The sequence below is a fragment of the Toxotes jaculatrix genome, chromosome 20 (assembly GCF_017976425.1).
Source record: "Toxotes jaculatrix isolate fToxJac2 chromosome 20, fToxJac2.pri, whole genome shotgun sequence".
Classification (NCBI taxonomy): domain Eukaryota; kingdom Metazoa; phylum Chordata; class Actinopteri; family Toxotidae; genus Toxotes; species Toxotes jaculatrix.
In genome coordinates, this window is record NC_054413.1 from 4,351,241 (window position 1) to 4,364,957 (window position 13,717).

At 39.9% G+C, this 13,717-nt stretch overlaps 1 protein-coding gene across 1 annotated transcript in view; it reads right to left on the reverse strand.

Moving 5' to 3' along the window:
- LOC121200582 (RNA-binding Raly-like protein) overlaps positions 1 to 13,717 on the reverse strand; it is a 48,609-nt gene that overhangs the window by 18,796 nt on the left and 16,096 nt on the right. The gene's annotated exons all lie outside the window — the stretch shown is intronic.

The window sequence follows — 13,717 nt, forward strand, 5'->3', positions numbered from 1 at the left end:
CTCCATGCGTCAGCGCTCGTACGTGTGCAGATGTCAGTGTGTATATGTGTGTGTGTGTGTGTTTGTGTCACTGAATGCTTGTCTTTATGTCACCCTGATTGGCGCTTCTCCTGGCAACAGCCCAAACAGCCTTTGCTCCACTAAACGCGAGTGGATCTGCTGGTGGGAGAGACGAGGACTCCGAGGGGGCGACATCTTGTGACAACTCTGTCACATTATTTCATCATCGACAGAGGAGTCTCATTAGGTCCTATCTGACAGATGAAATCACATTTCCAGGACAGAGTGTGATGCGGTTGCTTGTCCACGTTAAAAGAAAAAAAAGAAGTGCTGCTACTGCATCCTAGGTGGCAACTAAAGTATCTGGAACGGATTATATTCTGTAATTGCTTGTGATTCATTGAAGAGGAGCAGAGCATTGGACTCTAACGGCTCCACCAACGATTGTGTTGTACATGATTTGTATTCCTTCCCATGGACTTGCAAAAAAGAAGTCTAGTCTGGAAGGCAAAAAAAAAAAAAAAAAATGCACACACACACACACACACACATCCTCTTCACACTCACACAAACACAACTGTCCTTGACACATGGCTTGAGATGCATGGAGGACATCTGACAGAAGATGTAACAGCCGGCCTCTTGTGCGCCCACCCCTCCTGCCCTTCATTTCCCCACCATCTCTCAACCATCAGCAGCACAGCACACACATACAGTCACAAACTAACATCTGCAGCACAGAAAGACACGTTTGTCATGCGCTGCAGCTCTCAATCACAGCAGAAATTGCAATTGAAACAAGAGACGCTTGGGCCAAGACGTGTGGGGAAAAGGCCTCACAGAGAACTCTAAAGGAAGTTTCTGTGTATGATCAATTTTCTTTGCCAGGCTTCAGTGTTTTCCTTTGCCTTGAGATGAAGTCACACAACATGCGTGAGGATGCACGACTGCACGTGAACATGTAACACACACACATGCACAGAGAGGAAATCCCAGTGGTCCAGAGGGCATGAACCCCATTTTATCTCCAAAGATTCCTAAGCTACAAAATCTTAAATATTTATGGAACTGAAGTCAAATACTCATACTCAGACAGGAAATAAGCTGAGAGCTTTTCTTTTCCTAATTAAATTAATCACAACAGACAACACACCAAACATGCTCACGGGTGCAGAGTTCACCTTTTGATAAAGAACAAAGCGAAAAGCACAAAGATAAATTTCCCATTGGGAATGACTGCAGAGGAATGTGTTTGCACAACACACTCGTAAAAAACAAAACAGCCATCTTTATTTATTAACTCCTTTCTAATTAATAAATAATCACAATTTATAAAAGCTTTTACATTTATGTCACGTCTAAGCAGCATTGCTGCAGAGCACATTTCAAAATAAGAGCTGCTGGTGCCAAGAAATAAATAATAAATTGGTAAAGTCTCAGACTAACTCATTCTAAAAGTTACACCTACACAAACTTCTTCACAGCTATGTGTCACTCACACATCCATTGTTAGAATGGAATCTGCACTATATGCTGCTTTAAAAAAAAGCCTTAGTAGAACGACTTCTTGAAGGCACCAGTGTCTGACAGTTCTGGTCCTTACACCAAATGAGGTTCTAAATCTGCAGTTTTGGGGCTTAAAATTCGTCTGATGAATCCAAGTCTACCATGTTTAAAGACGTTACGAGACACATGAGTGAGCTAATCTTCCAGTTGAAGGTTTTTATATTAACTGGACTTAGTTAATGGTGCACTCAATGACCTATCGCTTAAATTGAAGGTGCAATAAGAACAGTTTTCTCTTTCTACTTTCTAAAAACCCTAAAGTGTATAATGAAACACCTCAGCATCACCTACAGCCACTGATAGTCTCTGTCTGTCTCTCTGGATAAACAGCTGGCAGACAAAGTACAGAACAATCTCTTTAACAAGCTCACTGTCTTCACCAATTTGAGCCCATGCACAGATTCACTGGCTTTTTCACTGCAACACCCCCCCCCACCCTCGCTCTGTCTTTTGACACTGACTCCTCTGTGCTCAGCGTCCAAATTTGGGTTCCCACCTTGTCTATGTACAAGCTGTATATCCAGAAAGTTATGGCAGCTTGGTCTATTTGTAGGCTATGCAGATGTACAGTACAGGAGACAGGAAGGGAAAACAAGGTGTACCTCCCTGCGTGTACTTGCAGAATTTTGTGCCAAGTTAGTCTAATCAGCAAACCACTGCTTTTACATACCTTACGTGTTAAGAGACTTCTTTAATTTCTCCAGTTTATTTTCTGAGGAAAGTTTATCTGTGGTGTATTCAGAGAGTCTAATAACTAATAATAATCTAATAATTTTCCACTGTCACAATTACCTAGAAACCACAAAGACATCTTGAAATTATTTGTTCTGACTGAGCCACAGTACATAACCTGAAGATATTCCATTCACGGTCTTATAAGATAAAGAAAAAATGACTCACAGTAAAGAATCAATTCATTTACCTAACAGTTGCCTAAGCAATTCATTAATCGACAAATTATCCTTTCATCTCTATACTGTTATTTCAATTTAAAATTTAAAAGTGTTGTAAGAATTAAGACTTAATACTGCACATCATCACATGAGAGAAGCAGTTAAAGGACACAGTTCAGTTTATTCACTACAGAAATCTGTGTGTGTGTAAAGTACCAGCTGGACAAGTGTCCTGGTACTTTGGAGAACATCAAGTGTTTGGTGGAATTTACATTTCTAAGCTAATAAATTATAACTGAATGTGAGCTGAACCCAAAATGACTGTTTTGGTTTTTAATAGCTACCTCATAGCCTTGATAAGTCAACACGTTTCATGATAATGTATGCTAACATCAGCAGAATGAATATATTAAAACAGAGCAGGTGCAAGGATGGCTGACTAATATCTTGATGCAAAAAAAAAAAAAAAATATTATAATAAATAATAATAATAATGAGGCAGTGCGCAGCAGGTGATTTGACTTCCTGTTAGTCGGGTGAGATAACCATTTAAAGATAGAAAAACATTACAATATGACAACATTAAACGACTGATAATGATAAATTTGCCTTTAACTTTTGCAACCTTTAACTGTGTAAAACCACATTTCATACTGCAAATTGTAACAACTTAAATAGGCCTGCACCCGGTTTGAAACGATCCGGATTCATCTTGACATGCATGAATCACAGCTCAGTATTTGTAACTTGTATCTTGTGCAAAGCGCCGAGCGACATCAGCATAAAGAAAATGTCCTCGGTGAATCCTGAGGACCTAATGATGGTGTGTAAACTTACATCGATGATTGCGACGCTTCCCCTTGTACATGGTCATTATGTACCGGTCCAGCTTTGCGCTCTTTCAGATCCTCTTTCAGGTGCTACAGAGACAGAGAGCGGCAGGACTTCGGCGAGCTGCGATACTTTCTGACTAGAAATAAAAATAGCCCTTCAGACGGAGAATTGGAGGCACTTCTTGAGCGAGGATCATACCATGCTCAGAAACCGGAGAGGGGGGCGGGGAGGGGGGGGGTCGGGGTACAGTGCATCTCATCCACACAGATATCAGCGCAGTGACAAGCACACAGCAACAAAATTAGGCAACAAAAAAGAGAAAAAGACGAAGGAAGACAAAATGTGAGTTTACGAAACAACTGTGGGGCACTCAGTCACGATCAAATCTGATCAGGTCTACCCTCAGTTTGTTCTACTTTAGAAAAAATCGTTCTCAATTTTACCTGAATAATTTAGTTTGACCAGATTTTGCAGTAATAAATCAACATCCTCAAACAAGAAGCCAAACACGTCTGAGCTGATAATCTTTGTCAAGACCTGTACCTGTTGCCCAAATTTATATTGTTCTCATTTAATGTTTCATCTGTTTTAGTAAAGTTTATTGGAAAAATAAAGTTATTCAAAGAAAAGAGTCTCATGATAAGAATGATACTATAAAGAAATGTCACCTTTCAGAGTTATTACAGTTCATCCTAAGGGGAACATGAATGCAATTTCTGTACGAAGTTTCATAGCAATCCATCCAACAGCCAATAGACATTTCACTAAAAGACACAAACATCAACCTCATGGTGGCGCTAGAGGAAAAGTCAGAGTATCACCAAAGTCATTAGGATTCATCCTCTGGTCACCACTAATGTCCGTAAGAAATGTCATAAGAGATGTGTCAGTCTGGGCCAAAATGGTGGACAGACAGACAGACAGACAGACAGACAGACTGACTGACTGACTGACTGCTGGAATGGCTAGAAATGCAAAATGAGTTGTCACTTTGTCCTCCAAGTGTTTGTCACTACTCACTATTCTTCAAAAATGCTTCAACTTTATTCTGACTGTCCACTGGGAATAAGTTCATTCAGATTCATTCATAGTACACACACTTTAGATTTTCTGTCAGTTCAGCCCTTGAAAGAGGACAAAACCCTGAAATCGAGTCGAGTGCTGTCTGTGACCTTCAAGGTGACACTGTCCCTGCTTAGTTCGCACTGTAAAACGGTTCCTTTCTGTATGAAGACAAGAAGGAGGTGGCATCCAGAAGCTAATCACTCTCCATTGTAATACCCTGCTTGATTTTTTATCTTACTTCACATGTGCATGCAGTGACATTGGCATAGAAACAATATTCCACTTCCTCCACAACCTCTGGGCACACTTCAGTAAAGGTGCATCTCATCTTACTTGCAAACGGGATTGTGTTGCTAAGGAGACAGGGATAAGGAAGCAGCCTGGATGTTGATTTTGTGCGATTCATTACATGGCATTATTACATTGTTGTGTGGGTTGAATAACAACATTTTTTTTATTTTGGGTGGGACCAAGATGAATTGAGTGGTGGAAACAACCAACTCTGAAAGCCAACTGCATGGAAGTAGCAGGAATTCAATCAATATCGCTCTCCTCGGAAACCGCTGCTGCTCCGACATCCTCCAGAATGACAAATGGTCTTCTTTATGTTTTTACTTTGAAACTCAGAAAAGATGAAGTGGATTTTGTGACAATGGCAAATTCAAATAAATCAATACAGGAGATGCAATCGTGCGCCGGGCCGTAGGTCAAAGTAGTTCACAGAAAAAAATGACCCTTTAGCACTGTCAAACTGTTTTTCTTTCATATTTTAAACAGTATTTTTATGGGCGAGGAAAGCAAAAAAAGGAGCTTTAAACCCATTACAATCTTCAGCAGCCTGCAATGAGAGGACTCTGTATTTAACAGTATAGCAGGGACATCTGCTGTCCACGATGGATTAATACAACTGCCACAAGAACACAATAGGAAGCATGTAGTCAACACGGCATAAAATTAGGAAATTTGAATCCATCACAATTAGTACCTTTCTCCTTATGTGCTTCATTCTGTAACTTATTTCTCTCTAAATGAGAAATTAAAGAGCTGCTTTACACAAGGCCAGCTGTATTTAATACACCCACTTGACTAAAAGCCTTTTTTAATGAGCATCAGACAGAATAAATCTCCCAGCAAACCTAGACTCCTCGTCTGAACTTTTTTTTTTACAGTTTCATTTTAAGAAATATGTAGAATTTTTAATTAACTACTCTTTTGTGAAAGAGGCTTTAGCAGCCTTGTGGATAGTGAAAAAAAAGTGCTGTATTCATGTTTGAGGGGAAAAAAAAATCCTAAAGTTTTATATTGGATTTCTCAAAACTACAGCACTCAGAACCATTTTTTTCACTGCACTTTGGATATTCAATGTGTCAATCAAGAACAACTCAACAGGGAATGTGCTTTCAGATACATTGGCTAAACTGTCATAGTTTGTGAAATTATGTCGTTATGTTTTTGTCTCGTGTCTATGTTGTCTCGTGGTTTCCTGTTGTATTTTGAAATCATTGTCCTTGTGTTTCTTGTCTCATTTTACTTTCTGTCTTTGTCTGGTTTCCCGCCTTTGTGATTGTCTTCCCCGCCCTAATTGTTTCCACCTGTTTCCCCTTACCTGTTGTGTATATATAGTCTGCGTCTCCCCTTGTTCTGTGCCAGTTCGTCTTGTCCTTCGTCAAGTGAACCAGCGTCTTTATTTTGTCATCAATTCTCATGTCAGGTTTTGAGTTGTTCTTTTGTACTTTGATCTTTCTAAGTTTGTCTTGTTGACTTGCCTTTTGTTTCAGTTTGTTTTACTCACCAGAGTGATTTTGTGTTTCCTCGAGAGAGTCATTTTACGTTCCTTTTGACATTTTGTTTCCCTGCGTTTGTTTCCCAGATTGGGTGATTATTATTTGCTACTTTGTTTAATAAATACTTCCTTTTTGATTTTACGTGTTGGAGTTGTGTGCTTTTGGGTTCAGTCCTCGGTCAGCCATGACACTAAAAAAGGCCATTAAAGTAGATATAATCACAAAATTTATATGGCCAATGAATGGAAAAGCTATGTGTGATGTGACAGGGGTTGATCAGAGAGCAATCTCACTGCTCTGTTTTCAATGCAACATACTCCAAAAACCCATAGTACACTACCTGCTCAGCAACAAACAGCAGACACACAATTAGATACTGAACACAGCGGAGCATTTAGCAGCTACAGAGCCAGATATTTCCCTCAGGAGTTTGTGGAGATTAAAAAAAAAAAAAAAACAGCACTAAAAGGAGAGTGAATATTGCACTTCCATTTACCATATGGCCAGAAACATGAATACAAATGAATGAGGATATGTAAATGAAGGTACTAGCTCAGTACTGTGCTCACAGCTTGTTTCCACCGCCCCCAGGTGGCCAAACAAAAAAACCTCCATCCATTTCATTATTAAACTCCAAGTTCAGAGTATTATATTGCTTAAATCCCTAGTGTTTTCCTTTGAGAAAGGCTACAAACTTTAATCCACACATCTTCCCAAAGGACCACAGTTCTGTCAAATTTCCACAGTGACATCCATCACTGCTACTATTACATTACAGCCTCATTAAAGCAGACACTGTTATTTCCCCTGCACCCTGGCTCGCACCAGTTAGATCCAGATAAACCACTTTCACCTAACAATCGTGGGTGCTGAATTTCCCTTAGTATGAGAGGAAGATTGATGTGAAATTACTAGCTGGGATGTGACATTCTGAAAAAAAAAAAAAAAGAATATAGAGAAGAATATAACCTGGGTTTCTAGGAGCTGCATAAAGTCTTCAAAACATTAAGCACATCATTACCCCTTTTAAGATCCAAACAGCTTCCAAGAAGATGTACGTGCATCAACCTAATCTAAAGTGCTCGGCATTTTCAGGCCATCTCTGCTGGCATTTGAAACACACTGCCTGTTAACAAATGACCCTCATTTATAGATGGAGGGATGCAGTGGATGCCCAGAGGGAAGATTTTCTACATGATGGATATAAATCTGCTCGAGCCATCACATCTCATCGGCCTATGACTTGCAGCCTCTCTTAGCTCATTAGACAGGCACTGCTTTCGGCAATGAGTAATTGCAAACGTATCTAGTGTGTCAAATGCTGCAACTGCTTAGCAGTCTGTGACAGCAAATCGTCTCTCTTTGCTAACATATGCTTACAAAGCCTGAACGACTCATTTGTTTGGATTCAGTCCAATTCGACAGACCAGAGTCAAGCCCAAGGTGTCAAAAACAGTACCACATTTTTGCCCATTTTTGTACACATTTCATGACTTTCTCATGTTCCCTCTCCAAGTTTACACATGTAAATAAATCTAAGAATACTCAAAGGAGCACTGTGCTCAAGTAAGACCTTATACTGGGAGGAAAAACTGCTGTGAAGAATACTTCAAAACTGACATTAGGAGTTTCACCAGGAGAAAACAGACATTTCATCCCACACGTGTTGCTAATAGCACACAAGTGTCTCCTCCATGTGTGAAAACTGCAGGAAACATCTCAACAGGTTTTCGACAAGAGCATCCCTCTGGTTCAAGTGCTGATTGCAACCCAAACCTGAGAAGGAAAATTGCACACTCTAGTGGAGAGCAAACAGCAGGACAGCGACGGCTGATTCCAGCTGAGAGATTTAAAGGGAACATCAACCTCAACACTAAAAATAGAATTCTTCTGTTGTTTCTTTATCACTGCCTTGATTTGTGGATTTTCTGTATTACCTGAACATCAGAGAGACAGACTGTAGTAAAAATATCATGTAGGCGGTTCTAGAGCTGCTGCACAGACAGTAAATATGAACTAAATCATATGAAAACAGTTGTTTTCAGATGATCTATGATCTATATACATGGATGCATTTCTCTATTCAGATTATTAAGCTCTACATTTAAATAAACATTCAAATAAATATTCAAAGTCAGTGAGCCAACTCATAACTTCATTTTGAATTTTTTTTTGATCAATGTTTGTTTTGTAATGAACAAACACTGATCATTCAGCCATTCATTTCTGGAGTCTTTCCCAACTTGCCTTTGGCCAAAAGCAGGGAAAAACATGGCTGCCAGTTTATTAGAGACAAAACTCAGACAAAAAAAAAAAAAAAAATCTAGGTAAGTCGGACATGTCTTTGGAGCAGTATATATAAGTAAATCCTGATCCTGATCCTATGCAGAAAATATGTGGTTGGCAGTGCGACACATTTCAACAGCTCCAGAAGAAGAAATCCTTAATAAATACACAAATAAGAAAAAACTCTCTATTTTAAACTGAGGGATTATTTTCTAAAGCTTGAACAAGAGTAAACTATTCTCACCCATCCTCTGATGCACCCTCATTTAATCATATAGCTTAATCTATTCACACAGCACACATGATTCATCCTCCCTACATCCTCTCAAGTAAGACCTCATTTGTTTTTTATTTGGGCTCCCGTTTGCATTATCCCTCCCTCTTGCTTCTTTCTTTTGCTTGTTTTCCCTCCCCATGCCCTCCTTCTCTCAGTTTTTTTTATATCTCTCTCTGCTTCCTGCTTTCTCTCTCTCCATCTGTCAGGGTCAGCAGAGTGCAAAGAATCACATTAAGAAGTATTCAAATGTTGAACTAGTCGCAATTGCTGTTCATACAGGCATTAAAGGCTGCCAAATCTAATTCAGCTCAGACGCTATCAGTGCCACGGCCGTTCACCCAGTCGGCAGAGATAATACAAAATGCACAAGGGTGACAGGGGTTAGAAAAAGCCCATACATAGACAATTATGTCTCCTGAGTGTAATGGAGCCACAATTACTGAGTCATTGCCCACTGAATGATTTTAACCACAGGAGGGGGTAAAAAAGAAAAAGGAAACATAGATAGATAGATTTCATTTCCTGATTTTACCTACTGCAACTGTGATTAACAAGACTGTGCTTTCTTTGCCATGAGCTAGAGAAGTGGCACTTGTAGAGAATAAAGTGATTAATGCACCAAGGATGGTAAAGGGCAGATTATCAGCTTTACTTTTAAGTAGAACCCATTACAAGACAAAGTCCACTTTAGCAGTATCATGTAAGGACATGTAAGAGATGTTCTACATTTGTATCAATCAGAGAAACAAGAATTCTTTTTCTATAATACAGCAAATGTAAACCGAACAGTGCTGCTTTTAAATACACTTCACGGTGTATCCTGTCTGAAGAAATAATGTCTTTGTGTGCATGATCCTTCCCACAGCTGACCTGTCTGTCTCCTCTAATCTCCTGGGTTCCTACAAAGTAGAAATGACTTTGTAGAAACACAGTTCAAAATATTGGAAAGATTATTCATGGCGTGGTCCCTTCAGATTTCTACTGACTATAAAAAGAGTTTGAAATGTTACCTTGGAGTTTGCATAGGCAGTAAAAGTAAAAACGTAAAAACCGTTACTTTCTATGTGATGACTCACATTTATATATTATGTGCAGCAGCCTTTGTGGCCACTGTGAAAATTACAGGATATTAATGAATGGTAAAATGTTGTAATAGTAGCCACAGTAAAGTTACACAGTCAGTTACACAGCAATGTCTATTTGAAGTCTGCAGAGATTAACCACCATAAGCTACGGGCCATACCAGACCAAGTGAGCCTACAGCAGCAAAACCCGCTGAGTGCGCTGAATTTATTAATGGTGCATTTTATTGATTATTAATTCAACATTTCATTGTAAGAATGTGTTTTTTTTTTCTTGTAAGTTGTAAAGTGTTGCTTTAACCAATGTCTAATTTTAACCTTAAACCCAAAACAAATCTTAACTCTCAAACAGCCCTTTAAACACACACATATAGTTGATGCAGGAATATATGGCAAATTAAGCTGTTTGAGTCTTTTAAACTGATCATAATGTACATATGGAGAAAACCTGATCTTTGCTCAAACTGACAGATTTGCCTTTAGCACCTCAGTGGGTTTTGTGTTAAAGCTAGCAGCACCTAAAGCCAAACTTACCTACAGTTTTTAGATTGTGACACATGAATACATTAATACTGTAACTACTGTGAGTACCTGTTCCTCTCAACAGCTGCCACAAAGACAATTGAAATCAGAAATTAATTCACTCAGCAAAATGGTAATTTAAGAAGAAAAGCTGAAACACTGGCACAGTTTGTGTAAATAAGTGTATGCAACATGACTGCATGTTGGCGATGTCAGTCACAAGTGGTAATAACTGCTGTGCACCACAGTGTGGTGCTCACTGACCGCAGAGTGAATATCGGCCTGTTCAGACACACACTCCTGATTCTGTGATCTTCCCTCACTCCACATACGAGGAGAAGACGCTGACACTGTCTTGACCCATCATTTCAAACCAAATTAACACTTGATGAATTTCCCCTTTTGTTATAACAAGAGCTCGTCTTGGCTGAGGCTCAAATTTCATTTGACAGGACGGCTCCCACAACTCAAAGTAATGAAGGCAGCCCATCTCCCCCTGTTAGATGAGGTGCATAAATACAGACACACCTCATTAATAATTCTGTCACACAGGTAGGCTACGGAGAAGACTGTGACACACTTAACAACTCAAGCACTCTAAGTCCCAGAACTCATCAGCTGCAAAGGCCCACTTTGGTACGTTCACATGCTGTACCCTGAAAACTAAGATGCTTAAGCCCTTGGTACTGACTTACATTATGAAGGATCACAATAGTAAACAATAATCCTGCTTTTAATGATTCTTCATCCATCTATTATAAATTCTAGTCCTTTTGTGTGTGAGTATTCTGGGCAAAATCTCAATAAATAAATAAATAAATAAATAAATAAATAAATAAATAAAATAAAATAAATCATATAATCATTAGTTCTGGAAATTGTTTACCACTTCATTGTTCTCCACTGAAGCTACAGGCTAATGAGGACGTGTGAACAAACTATAACAAAATGTCAAGGTCAGAAATCCACTTCAAACCAGCTGCTATCTATTGAAGACAACCCCTCCCTTCGTGTATAAAGCTTGTGTTTGTCAATTTTTCCTTGAAGACGCAGAGCAGACAGCTGTGTGTTATACTTCCGCTCCTTCAACAGCTGCTAATAGACGTTTGGTTATCCTGTCAGCTCAGTACTCCATGCTCCTTTTTATTGAGTATTGCTTTGGCTCTAGCAACTGAACTCTTCTCCAAAGTGAGCTTCACCAAGCGAGCAGGCAGTTCAGTGTCTTAATCAAATCTACACTGAATATGCAAAATATTCGGGACACTTTTCTTAAAGAGGTCAATTCAGGTAGAGGTCATTATCACTTACTGATTTCCCTAATTAAATCTGTAGCAGCCACAAAGTAGGAGAAACAGATAAAGGGGAAGAAGCTGAGTTTGAGAAAAGACTTAAAAGCTTTGAGATAAGTGTGATTGAACAAAAAGGGCTGCAGAAATATTAGGATAATGCAGCAGATGCTTTGCCCTCTCAGTTGCAGAATAATCCCTCTAGGTGCTCCTCCACTCCCCAAAATAGCACAGACTTGAGGTCTAAGAAGGCCAAGTGGCCATTTTTGTCATGCGCCACTGCTCTAAACAGTGCTCTGAGTACCTTGAGGTGGTTATGGCCTGACTGTAAACTGTGTCTGGATGGTGTCAGAGAGGTTTCTCCTGGCTGCCGCTAATGCAAAGCATTGAATGCAATAAACTTGAGGTAGTTAACCGCCATCATGCTCAACGTGACCTTTACCGGACAGCGGAGCCCGAGGCTGGGTGCCGTCCTCCAGCTGTGAGTCAGATTTCTACACTAACAACTGGATGCAGTGATTCACAAGCCCACAGCTTTGCAGTGTAATTGGTGAAGAAGCCTTGTGAGTAAGACGATGAAGGAATGAGGAAGGGTGGAAGCAAACTAGCGTGAGAGAACGTGGAGATGGAGGGAGAATAGATGCAAAGTCAAATAAGGAAATGTGAGAGGAAAAGTAAACACATGAGAGAGCAAGACATTGCTCCGGGCGAGGTTATGGGCTGTTTTTAATGTTATTTTGTTTATACTGTCCATCCCCAAACTCCCCAGTGAGTCTGTCACAGAGATTCTTAATTCGCACACTAAGCAGGGGGAGTCAGAGGGGTTACGCTGCAGAGCCCTGTGAGCACGGGTCCAGAGAAACCCTCAGGGGTCTCAGCAATTATCACTGCATGTGTAATCACAAGTCACGAACCATTACTCACACAATACGTCACCTTTTATCGCCTGGATTTCTCTTTTGTCGTCGAGCCTGAGGTGCACAACGACAATTACGGCATGAATTAAGAGACAGACATGACTGACTGGATCAAATATTATGTAGTGTTAAAGGGCAGATTTTCCATTCCGGGGGTCTGTGTCAAGTCTGACACAGTCTGTTATGAAGGTCTGTCTGTTTAGCTGATGCTCCGTGTAAAGGTCGCACTGCAGTGGTCTCTGTCATCGCAAGACTGCGCACCTGGCACAAACACGCGGTTTCCTTATTGAAGTATTATCTCTCAGCGTGCACAAGCAGAGCATCTGTAAGAACACTAATCCTACACAAAAGGCTTATTACTCTTGATTCACATTGCTGAGACTCTTGCAGATAAAGTCAGAGAGAAGACAAGCCTCTTTACTTAAATTGCCTATTTCAAATCTGTTGTCTAATCATAACAGGCAGCATGCCAACATGCATATCTAGTGTACGGTATTACTTTTTGCATTATATGAAAGTCCAGCTCTTATTCAAATCCACCCTGTCTGCATCACTGTGCCCTAAATCTGATCCTAAACTCTCAGTAGCAAACAGGCGTCTTTGATTATGCACGGTGAACATCAATCTGTTCTTCAGTGGTCCAAAGCCACTTCCTCTCACCGCCTGTGTCGCTCTCTCTCTTTCTCTGTAGATGAATGTAATATTAATGAACACTTCATAGCCAGGATGCTTGTTAGGCTTCAAGCTAATCCCTTTTCTCATTGTAACCCCACTGTTCGTGTCAGAGCGGGCTCCCATCAGTTTACATACTAACTGCTATCAGCTAAAAGAAAGGGACAGAAGCTCCAAGGATCCTCAGACTCTGAGGTGGCTGGCTGGTCAGCTGGAAGATATGAAGACAGGAATGAAGATGGATTCTGCCACTGATTCATGTCAGCATCAGTGTTATACTTCAGTTCCTGTCATGACCTGAGGGAATGTTACTTTTGAAAGGAATTAATCACTTTCCCAAAACTCATTAGTCACACTTTTTCTTTTCTTTTTAAACACTGAAATAGAAAACCTTTTTTCTTCTACAAAGCTTCTACCTTTGATGAGGTGACAAAAAACAGAAACGGTTAGACCTCTTATGGACAAGTTGTTAAAAAAAAGACAATGACAGTTTGTCTGCCAATTGTGTTTTCAATCTTTGTACAACAATGTGA